The sequence below is a fragment of the Acomys russatus genome, chromosome 20 (assembly GCF_903995435.1).
Source record: "Acomys russatus chromosome 20, mAcoRus1.1, whole genome shotgun sequence".
NCBI lineage: Eukaryota > Metazoa > Chordata > Mammalia > Rodentia > Muridae > Acomys > Acomys russatus.
In genome coordinates this window covers 38,787,142-38,795,646 of record NC_067156.1, presented here as the reverse complement: position 1 = coordinate 38,795,646, position 8,505 = coordinate 38,787,142, and the positions used below count along the sequence as shown (strand labels likewise).

The 8,505-nt window shown below is 41.1% G+C and overlaps 1 pseudogene; it reads left to right on the top strand.

The window, feature by feature from the left end:
* The first annotated feature begins 598 nt into the window (after nucleotides 1-598).
* Nucleotides 599-1,200, top strand: LOC127204258 (60S ribosomal protein L15-like; annotated as a pseudogene).
* Nucleotides 1,201-8,505: the final 7,305 nt, after the last annotated feature.

Genomic DNA, 8,505 nt, shown 5'->3' with positions numbered 1-8,505 from the left:
GTGATAGGATCGAAGCTTTGGAAACCCTATTTTCCTGTCGTCCTTACCATGTCTTATATCTCATGTCATGAGAATATGCCTGGAGAGCCTTTCCCCTAAGGAATGGGGACGAGAAGAGCTATCACTCGGGTGACCTGAAGGCTGGCCAGCTGGGTGGATGTGTAACACCGTGGACCACTAAGACCTTATTGTGGATGCCTACCTGTCTCGCTTTGAACTCCAGGGAGCTGACACTAAGGCCAATTACCTCGAATCTTTTTATTTATGGAGGAGAAAATTAATTTCCTAAGGTAGTGGAGGGAAGTCCAACCCTGAAACAGAGCTCTGAAGGGTAAGGCTTTTATTCCAGGCTCAGATACTTGTTGTCTAAAAAGCACAGAGCTTCTCTGAATCTTGCTTAATTTTTCAATGAAGGTATATCTATACCCATCTATTATAAAATATGATATGTATATATATATATATATAAGAATTATGTTATAATTCATGAACAACCATAAAGTACATAGCTAAAGTACAATGACCAATGTAAATACACTTCAAAAAAAAAATGCAGAAAGATTTTTTTCCCCTGTTGGCAGCCATCAGGTGAGCCAAGATGGGTACATACAAATACATCCAGGAGCAATGGAGGAAGAAGCAATCCAATGTGAAGCGCTTTCTTCTGAGGATATGCTACTGGAAATACAGATAACAGAGCTTCCCTGCCCCACTCAGCCTGATAATGTGCAAAGGCTGGGATACAAGGCCAAGTGAGGTTATATCATTTACAGGATCCGTGTCGTCCATGGTAGCCACAAGCGCCGAGTTCCTAAGGGTGCAATTTATGGCAATCCTGTCCACCATTGTGTTAACCAGGTAAAATTTGCATGAAGCCTTCAGTCTGTTGCTGAAGAGAGAGCCGGATGCCATTGTGGGGCTTTGAGAGTCCTGAATTCTTACTGGGTTGGCGAAGATTCTACATATAAAACTTATGAGGTTATCCTCATTGATCCATTCCATAAAGCTATCAGAAGAAATGCAAACCCCCAGTGGATCACCAAGCCAGTCCACAAACACAGAGAGATGCGTGCGCTGACATCTGCTGGCCTCAAGAGCTGTGGCCGTGGAAAGGGCCACAAGTTCCACCACACTATTGATGGCTCTTGCCTTGCAGCCTGCAGAAGGTGCAATACTCTCCAGCTCTACCATTACTGCTAATACACATAATGTTTGAAAAATTCATGCCCAATAAATAATTTAGGACAGCCCAAAAAATGCAGAAAGAGGCACAAACCAAGGCTACATGGTTAAATGCTATTAACTTGATGTTGTTGGTAGCCTTTTACACTGTCGTAGAATCTGCCAATTTGCCAATAGTGCTTGTGCTTGTTCATTTGTCAAGAAACAGCTGATTATTGATGGATTGAGTCAGAGACAGAGCTACGCTGTTGGGGGATGGTCTGATGTATTTTGATTACTGCTTGCTGTCTCTGTGACCCGCCTTTTGCTTAATAAAAAGCCATCCCACCTGGGCAGGGCAATGGAGATAGGTGGGGCTGAGAGAGAGGAAAGGAGGAAAGAAAAAGAGAGACTGCCACAAGGAGACGGGGAGAGAGAGACCTGAAGGGAAGAGAGGAGATCACCATGGGTTAGATGGAAGAGAAGCACATGGCCGGTGTGGATGGAGAATCTGGACCAGATGAACAACATTAGCAAGTATTTGGGATTATATGTGGGAGGTAACTTGATAGAAGTTATTAGAAACAGATGGCATGGGATTGAGACAGGTATCATATACCTGCCCCACTATAGGAGTAGATTAGAGGATTAATGTCTGCCCTGCGATTTTAAAATATAACAAGTGTCTGTGTCTTGATTGATAGCTAGCCAGGCCTACTGATCATACTGATAATAGATAAAACAATACCATGCCATAGGTACATTTACAGACTGGTAAACTTAAGTAATTACTGAAGTAGCTGAACTACACAGCACCTTTTTTTTTTTTTTTTTTTTTTTTTTTTTAATCAGTCAATACATAATCTGCCTATGATTGCTCAGGAAAAGTGTCAATCATTATTAACTAAATTAGTTTCTGATTCTGGTCACTGAGAAACACTGTTCGTGATTCACATCAGAATGTCTGTCTTTATCTTTTGATTGAGTATTGAGAAGTTAATTTATTCACAGATAAGGTGTCTTGTTATATATACCATGCCAAAACTAACAGTCTCATGGGTCTCTTAGTACAGTCAATTCTGCCTCAGCTAGAGGGTAGGAAGTTCTCCTATAAGGTCTTTACAAAGATCCATTTTAAACATGCATTGTTGGCCTATATTTGGACTCAAATTACTACATAGTTTGCAAGATTATAAGATATTAATGTATTTAGATTTAACTTCTCCAAAGGAGGATTGCCTATTTCTGAAATAATTCCCTTTCATTAAAGGCATCAAAACATGTGCCTTCAGTGCTGAGGGAGACAATAAAAGTTTGTATTTATATCACTGAGAACCATTTCAGGAAAAAATGAGGCCATTACTTTACATTAATGGAACCATCCATTAGCAAAATGAAAAGCTGTCTTAATTAGATGTAAGAGAAAAACCAAGAAAACACTGACATCTGTATGTGGCACAGAAACTCTAGTCTTGATTCAGCTTCAAGAGTACTAAATTTATTTGAGAAGAAGATCTCTTAAGGTGGTTTCTGTTTACCAGGAACCTCTCTTGAGCCACTCCAAAAGCCAACCATCTTGGCCAAGGGCATCCAATTCATTAGTTACTGCTCAATGTCAACATCCTGCATTGTCTTGAAGATGCTATCCTGAGGGCATAAAGTCTGCTTGCGTTTCTGCCATTTTGATACCTAGGAAGTAGCCTTGGTAGGTTGACCCACAATAAACTTTTCTTTCTACCCATAGAGCTATGTATTTCTATGGTTTCACTGTGCCCTCTCTCACACTGGTTCCTTAATCCAAGAGAACAATTAGCCCTTTTTCCTTAGGTCCCTGCCTCTTCCTAACAAAAACAAACTACCGATATTCAACCTTCTTGAGTGTGTGTCACTTGCTTTTGTTGGTTTCTACCACCCATCACATTCAACTCCAAAAATTTCTCCCCTCCACACACTCTAACCCACGTATCTCGCCTCATTTACTTGGTGTCACCTCAGAACTGCTTCCGCTGTCTGTATCATGGGCTCACTGGAGTCTCTCTTTCATGGCTCCTGGAGCCTACTTAACAAAGTCACTCAGGTGTGACAGGCAGCTTCTCCAACACATGTCCTCTCTGAAGCAGCTAAGCCCCCCTACTGAGATTCTGGATCCTACTTACCCTGTTACACCTGCTTTCTCTCCCACCTCCCAAAGACATGCTTCCAGCTTTCCTGGCTCTGGCTCTCTCAGACCTTGACCAACCCTTTTATCCTCTATACTACTGACTAGTGGTGCCTGGGGACTTAGGGACAAATGAGAGGACACAGCTTAGCTCCTGTTGTCTATGTTTCCAAATAGCTCCACAGAGCATGTAGAGGATAGGAGCCTTGCCTATGCCTGCAAGCAGAAGCCTACCTCTTAGCCCAGGACGCCTCTAAACTCGCCTTTGGTCACGCTATCTCTGTCCTTTGACCACACTGGCTTAAGGACGTCCTATCACACAAGACGCTCTCTATGCTGTCCTCTTCTGAGCATCAACTGTTTTTCACATCCCCTGATACTGAACTTGGTTCCTGCTCTCCTCTCATCCCTGCTCCTTCCCAGGGCCACTATTCTCACACATTTCTATAGAAAATCACTTGAAACTTTATGTACAAAAAAATCCACAACTTTCTGTTTCCTCTCTTGTAATAGTAACTTTTATTCGCCTGCTATAATTGCCTCCGAAGCTTACTTACTGGTGAATATGCTTTCTGAACTCTGTCTGGCTGGTTTAACTCAGCGGTTCTGACTCAAAACTCCTTTCCAAGCTGACAGATTGAGACTGGCTTCTCTGGACTTCTCATTAAATTGATCTGCTTGGAAAAACTGCCTCTGAATTCCACAAACTGAATCGCCTTACCTACATGAACTGAACAGAACTGAATGGTACTGCATTAACTCAACTGCATTCAACTGAACTGCAGCTGAATGCACTGAACTTAACTCAATGGGCACTCTACTGCACTGCCTGAACTCCACTGAACACTGCGCTGCCTGGACTCAACTCAACTGCACTCATTGCACTGCCTGGACTCCACTGCACTGCACTTACTGAGCTACCCTCTGCTTTTGCCTCACTCTTCACTGCTCCTACGTAGCCTCTCTTTCCTCTGTGTTCTGCTGAGTACTGGGCATATTGATTTCTGACTCTTTTTGTCAAATCTTTCTCTGATTCATCACTTTGTCTGCTCCTTAATTAGGTATCACTTTCAAATATGGCTATTTCCTTTTACAAAGTAACCTTTCCTACATTGTGTGGGTTTAAAGGTGTGTACTTAGGGCATGTCTATATTCCAGCCAGAAGGATTAAGAGTCTCCTGTGTACCCTCTGTCACATTCTGACAATACTTGGTTCATAAATGGAAGCTCATCTCCTCAGCTCCACTGGCTTTCGGCTAGTGGATTTATACCATAGTTTTATCTGACCAGGTTATAGAGTCTAGCCCTTTATCACTAGGCCACTACAAATGATATAGCTTTGGAAAATGCTTTCACTATAGAGACTTCCAAAAAGGTCAGCCAACAACCCTACCCTTGTCTCTCTATTGTCCTCTTGTTTCCTTCAAACTTAATCCTACCTACTTTCAGCTCCAGCAACAGCTCCTATCTTCATCAGATAATTTGGCAACCCTGTCACTTGTTGCTGCAGCAGCAAGCAGGCCTTTACCAGCTCCTCCAGGAGGCTGCCTGGTCAGTCCACTCATAACTAGAAAGCCTGCTTTTGCCTTTAAAACATTCTGGCTTTACAAGAATTTTGAGTGCATGTTGCTTATGATACTAACTTGAAAACATTAAAAGAAAATTCAAATTACCCAAGTTTCTTAAATAAAAAAGGCTTTAAATGTGGGGCTTAACCACCAGGCTAAACTGGTTTCAAAGTGTAAAAGTGATGCTAGGCTTTTCCTTAGAACCAACAGGATAGATTTCAATGACAAAAATTAACTCTAAGCTACCAGGATGTTGTTACTAACTTAAAAGTTGCTTTTTATTATTTCTTTATACTCCAGATATAATTGTAAAAGTACTTAATCTTGCAATAACTGCTCTCAATATGGAAGTTATAATAAAGGGAATTTGTAAAAAGGATTTAAACAAGTTGTGAGGATCTGAGAAAGTGGCTTAAGGTATGTGAAAAATGAGAATTAAAAATTATAATATGATATTAAAATTTCAAATCTCAAAATTTAATTTAACACAGCAATGTTAATCATACATTTAAATAAATAAGTTATCAATCTAGTTTTGGCAACAGTTTTAAACACTGGCTACCAAATCTTTCAGTAACAGTTATAAACACTGCCTAAAAAGTGTTTACTCTTTTATCCCGGAACCACCTTTTAGGTCCTGAAGTTCTTCTTCCCCTTTGTTTTTTTTTTGTTTGTTTGTTTGTTTTGTTTTTTTCCCTGCCAGGAAATGTGTGTCTTATTACTGATGAATGCTCATGTTTCTATCATGTTGCTAACTTTTTAGGCTGTATATTTGCTGTAGCTCCAAGGCATGAATCTATTGTAGCTGGTTACAGACCCTTATTAACTGCTTTCTCTACAGTGAGGATTTCAGTCCAGACTAAACACGGTGTTTTTGCGAATATTAATAAAACTTTCATCTATTTATCAACAACCACAAAAACTTTATGTGGGCTTTAGGGAGGACGGGCTCCTTCTGCTTCCTTTGGGTGTGTTCTCTCTTCGTAGGTCTTCCTGACCTCTCAAGCTTCCAGACACGCTTGGAAATTTCAGGGAAAGATGCCCCTAAACTCTTTCACTCAGCTGACAGATCCAGGAACCAACTTCAGCCCTGCAACTGCTCTAAAACCAGATCACTCCTCTGGCCTTGGTGGCCCTACAAACTCAGCAAGCTGTCAATTTGTTGACTGATAGCTATTGTGAACCAGTCCAGCAAATGGAAAGAGGATAAAAGCAGGCTCACAAACCACAGCCTCCAGGGGCTGAGTCCAAGACTCTCTTGTGGTGTCTCTCAGGCCTCTAGTCCCTTTTCACTTCTTGACTCACTGGTCTTTAACCTTCTCAGAATAATGAGGTTTCTCTCTGCCTCTGAAAATTCTTTCAAATATAACTGCCTCATGGCAGGTAAATCAGATGCTTTGCATGGGATTTCTCCAGGTACTCTGCCACTACCTGTGTGTCAGAGCTCGCCTTTAGACAGAATTGCAGCCTTCCTAGGCTCTTAAGAGGTCCTACTTTCAGTTCAGTAGGAAATGGCAGAACTCTATAGCACCCTTGTGATAAACCAAAGACTGGGATGTTAGGTCCAAATTCCCCCCTCCCCCAATAACCAACTATCTTAGGAAAGGGCCTCTAGTTTCCTACCTATTTCTTGGTCTTTCCAGCAGCCAGTATCAGCTCAAAGACCTCATCCAGCTGACATATAAATTCTGCTTGCTTTCCTACCACTTAGCTCATGTTTTCTGTACCCTCAGATAACTTTGGCAGTTTAATCCTCAATAAACCTTTCTTTCTACCCGTGGAGCAGTCTGGGTTGGGAGTTGCCCTCCCTTACAGACCTGAGTTTCAGCCCTGCCCTCACAGTAGCATCCTCTGAGGGTTGGTATATATCAGCAGACAGACAAGAAAGCAAAGTTCCAATGCCTGCCTCCCTCTCTATGTCTTCTGTCTGTTTTCTGTCTGTTTTTCTGTCTGTTGTTCTTACCACTAGGGCGCTACTCCATTTTACAAATAAAATATTAACTTGGAGGCCTTGACTAACAAGCAAGTATTCAGGACTTTCACTAGAACAAGTTTGAGGAGTGCCGTGGAAGATGACGGCCTCCTTAGATTAATTCTAGGTGCATGCTCTTTACGATTAACTTTGGAAAATGCTTGTTTAAGTATACATTCACAGATACAAAGATACTTCTGAAAAAAATTTCAGACCGAACTCATCAGTGGGTTAAGAGACTGCTTGCTTTTAACTCTTCACATCAAAGTTCCTTCTAGGTTTGGATTTAGAAAAGAAAATGGATAAAATATGGATTTATGTCTCCTGAGTGAGTTTCTGTTTAAAGATAATAAAGAATAAGATCAGCCCCAAAACACCTTCTCCAGGAGGCAAAATGTCTATGTCAATAAGCATTGATGATATGGTATTTTCAAATATAAGCAACGGGCCTCTTAACTTCCCTTTAAGGCCTTAGTCTTTCTCCCATTTAAAACCTGGGTTGTGTTAAAGTTGTTTTTATAAAATCATGTTTGTTTCTCATTTTCTCTCTTAGCTCAGCTGTCACACAAATAATTGAGACTCTATTATATTAGCAAGCTTCACAGTACAAGAACTGAGCAATATTACTCTTCTTAACCCTCCCCGCTAATTTGGTTTCCTCACAGCCTACATTCCAGATATACCTGCACTTTGTAGCTTTTGTGATCCAGCTTCTTTCCTGCTCTTTCCTGGACCTTCCCCCTTAGCTGAATACCCTACTTCCTTTTCTAACTCCTCCTCCCTTGAGGGAGAGGAAGTCCAGCCCCATTCTTTCTCCTGCTCAGTGATTGGCTGTAAGCTGCATTATTGGAATATCAGTGGACAATTGGATAGCAATATTTACACAACATTGAGACAGACAGAAGATTCTCTGGACAAGGATTGCAACCAGATATCGGTGGTACAGGATTCAGCATTTTAGTTACACAATAACTGTATGCCTACAGAGTTATTTATTGTTTTAGGGAAATTATTTTGTCCCCACAATAAAGCAAAATAATGTAACACTCTGAAGGGGGTTGGTGGGGGGCGTAGAAAGCCTGAATAGGTTTGAGCAATGCTTCCTTCAGCATTGGAGACAAACTATGGGGTGTAAGTAATTAAGGACTGACTTATTCAGACAGTTCCCTGAGAACTGTGAATGAAAACTCCTGACAAGAAGCTGGATTTGGCTGTGAATGAAAACTTCAGAAAGGCATCTCTGTCTGCAGAGACTGATTGCCTGATTAGAAATTCAATACTGTGGAGAGATTGGAATGCTCCAGGTCCAGAGGCTAATTATCTTATCTGGGGCTAAGTTCTGCCCTGAGAAATAGCCTTCCTTGCCCCTGTCCATTTCAGTACCAGCATGGCAATAGATTAAAAATGTTTTAGAATCTATAAACTTAGCAGGCAACTAGCTTTTACCAACCAAAAAGCTAAGGTTGCTATCAGATAACATCCTAAGCCTTCAGAAAAGTTTTCCCCATCTCTATGTGCCTGCCTCTCCGATGTACCCATTAATTTATTTTAAACTTGTCTTGATTTGTGACTTCCTTTGTTCTATAAAACTATAAACTTTGTGAAACTGCTTCAACATTGGAACATGAAAATTGGGGTAACCTAAA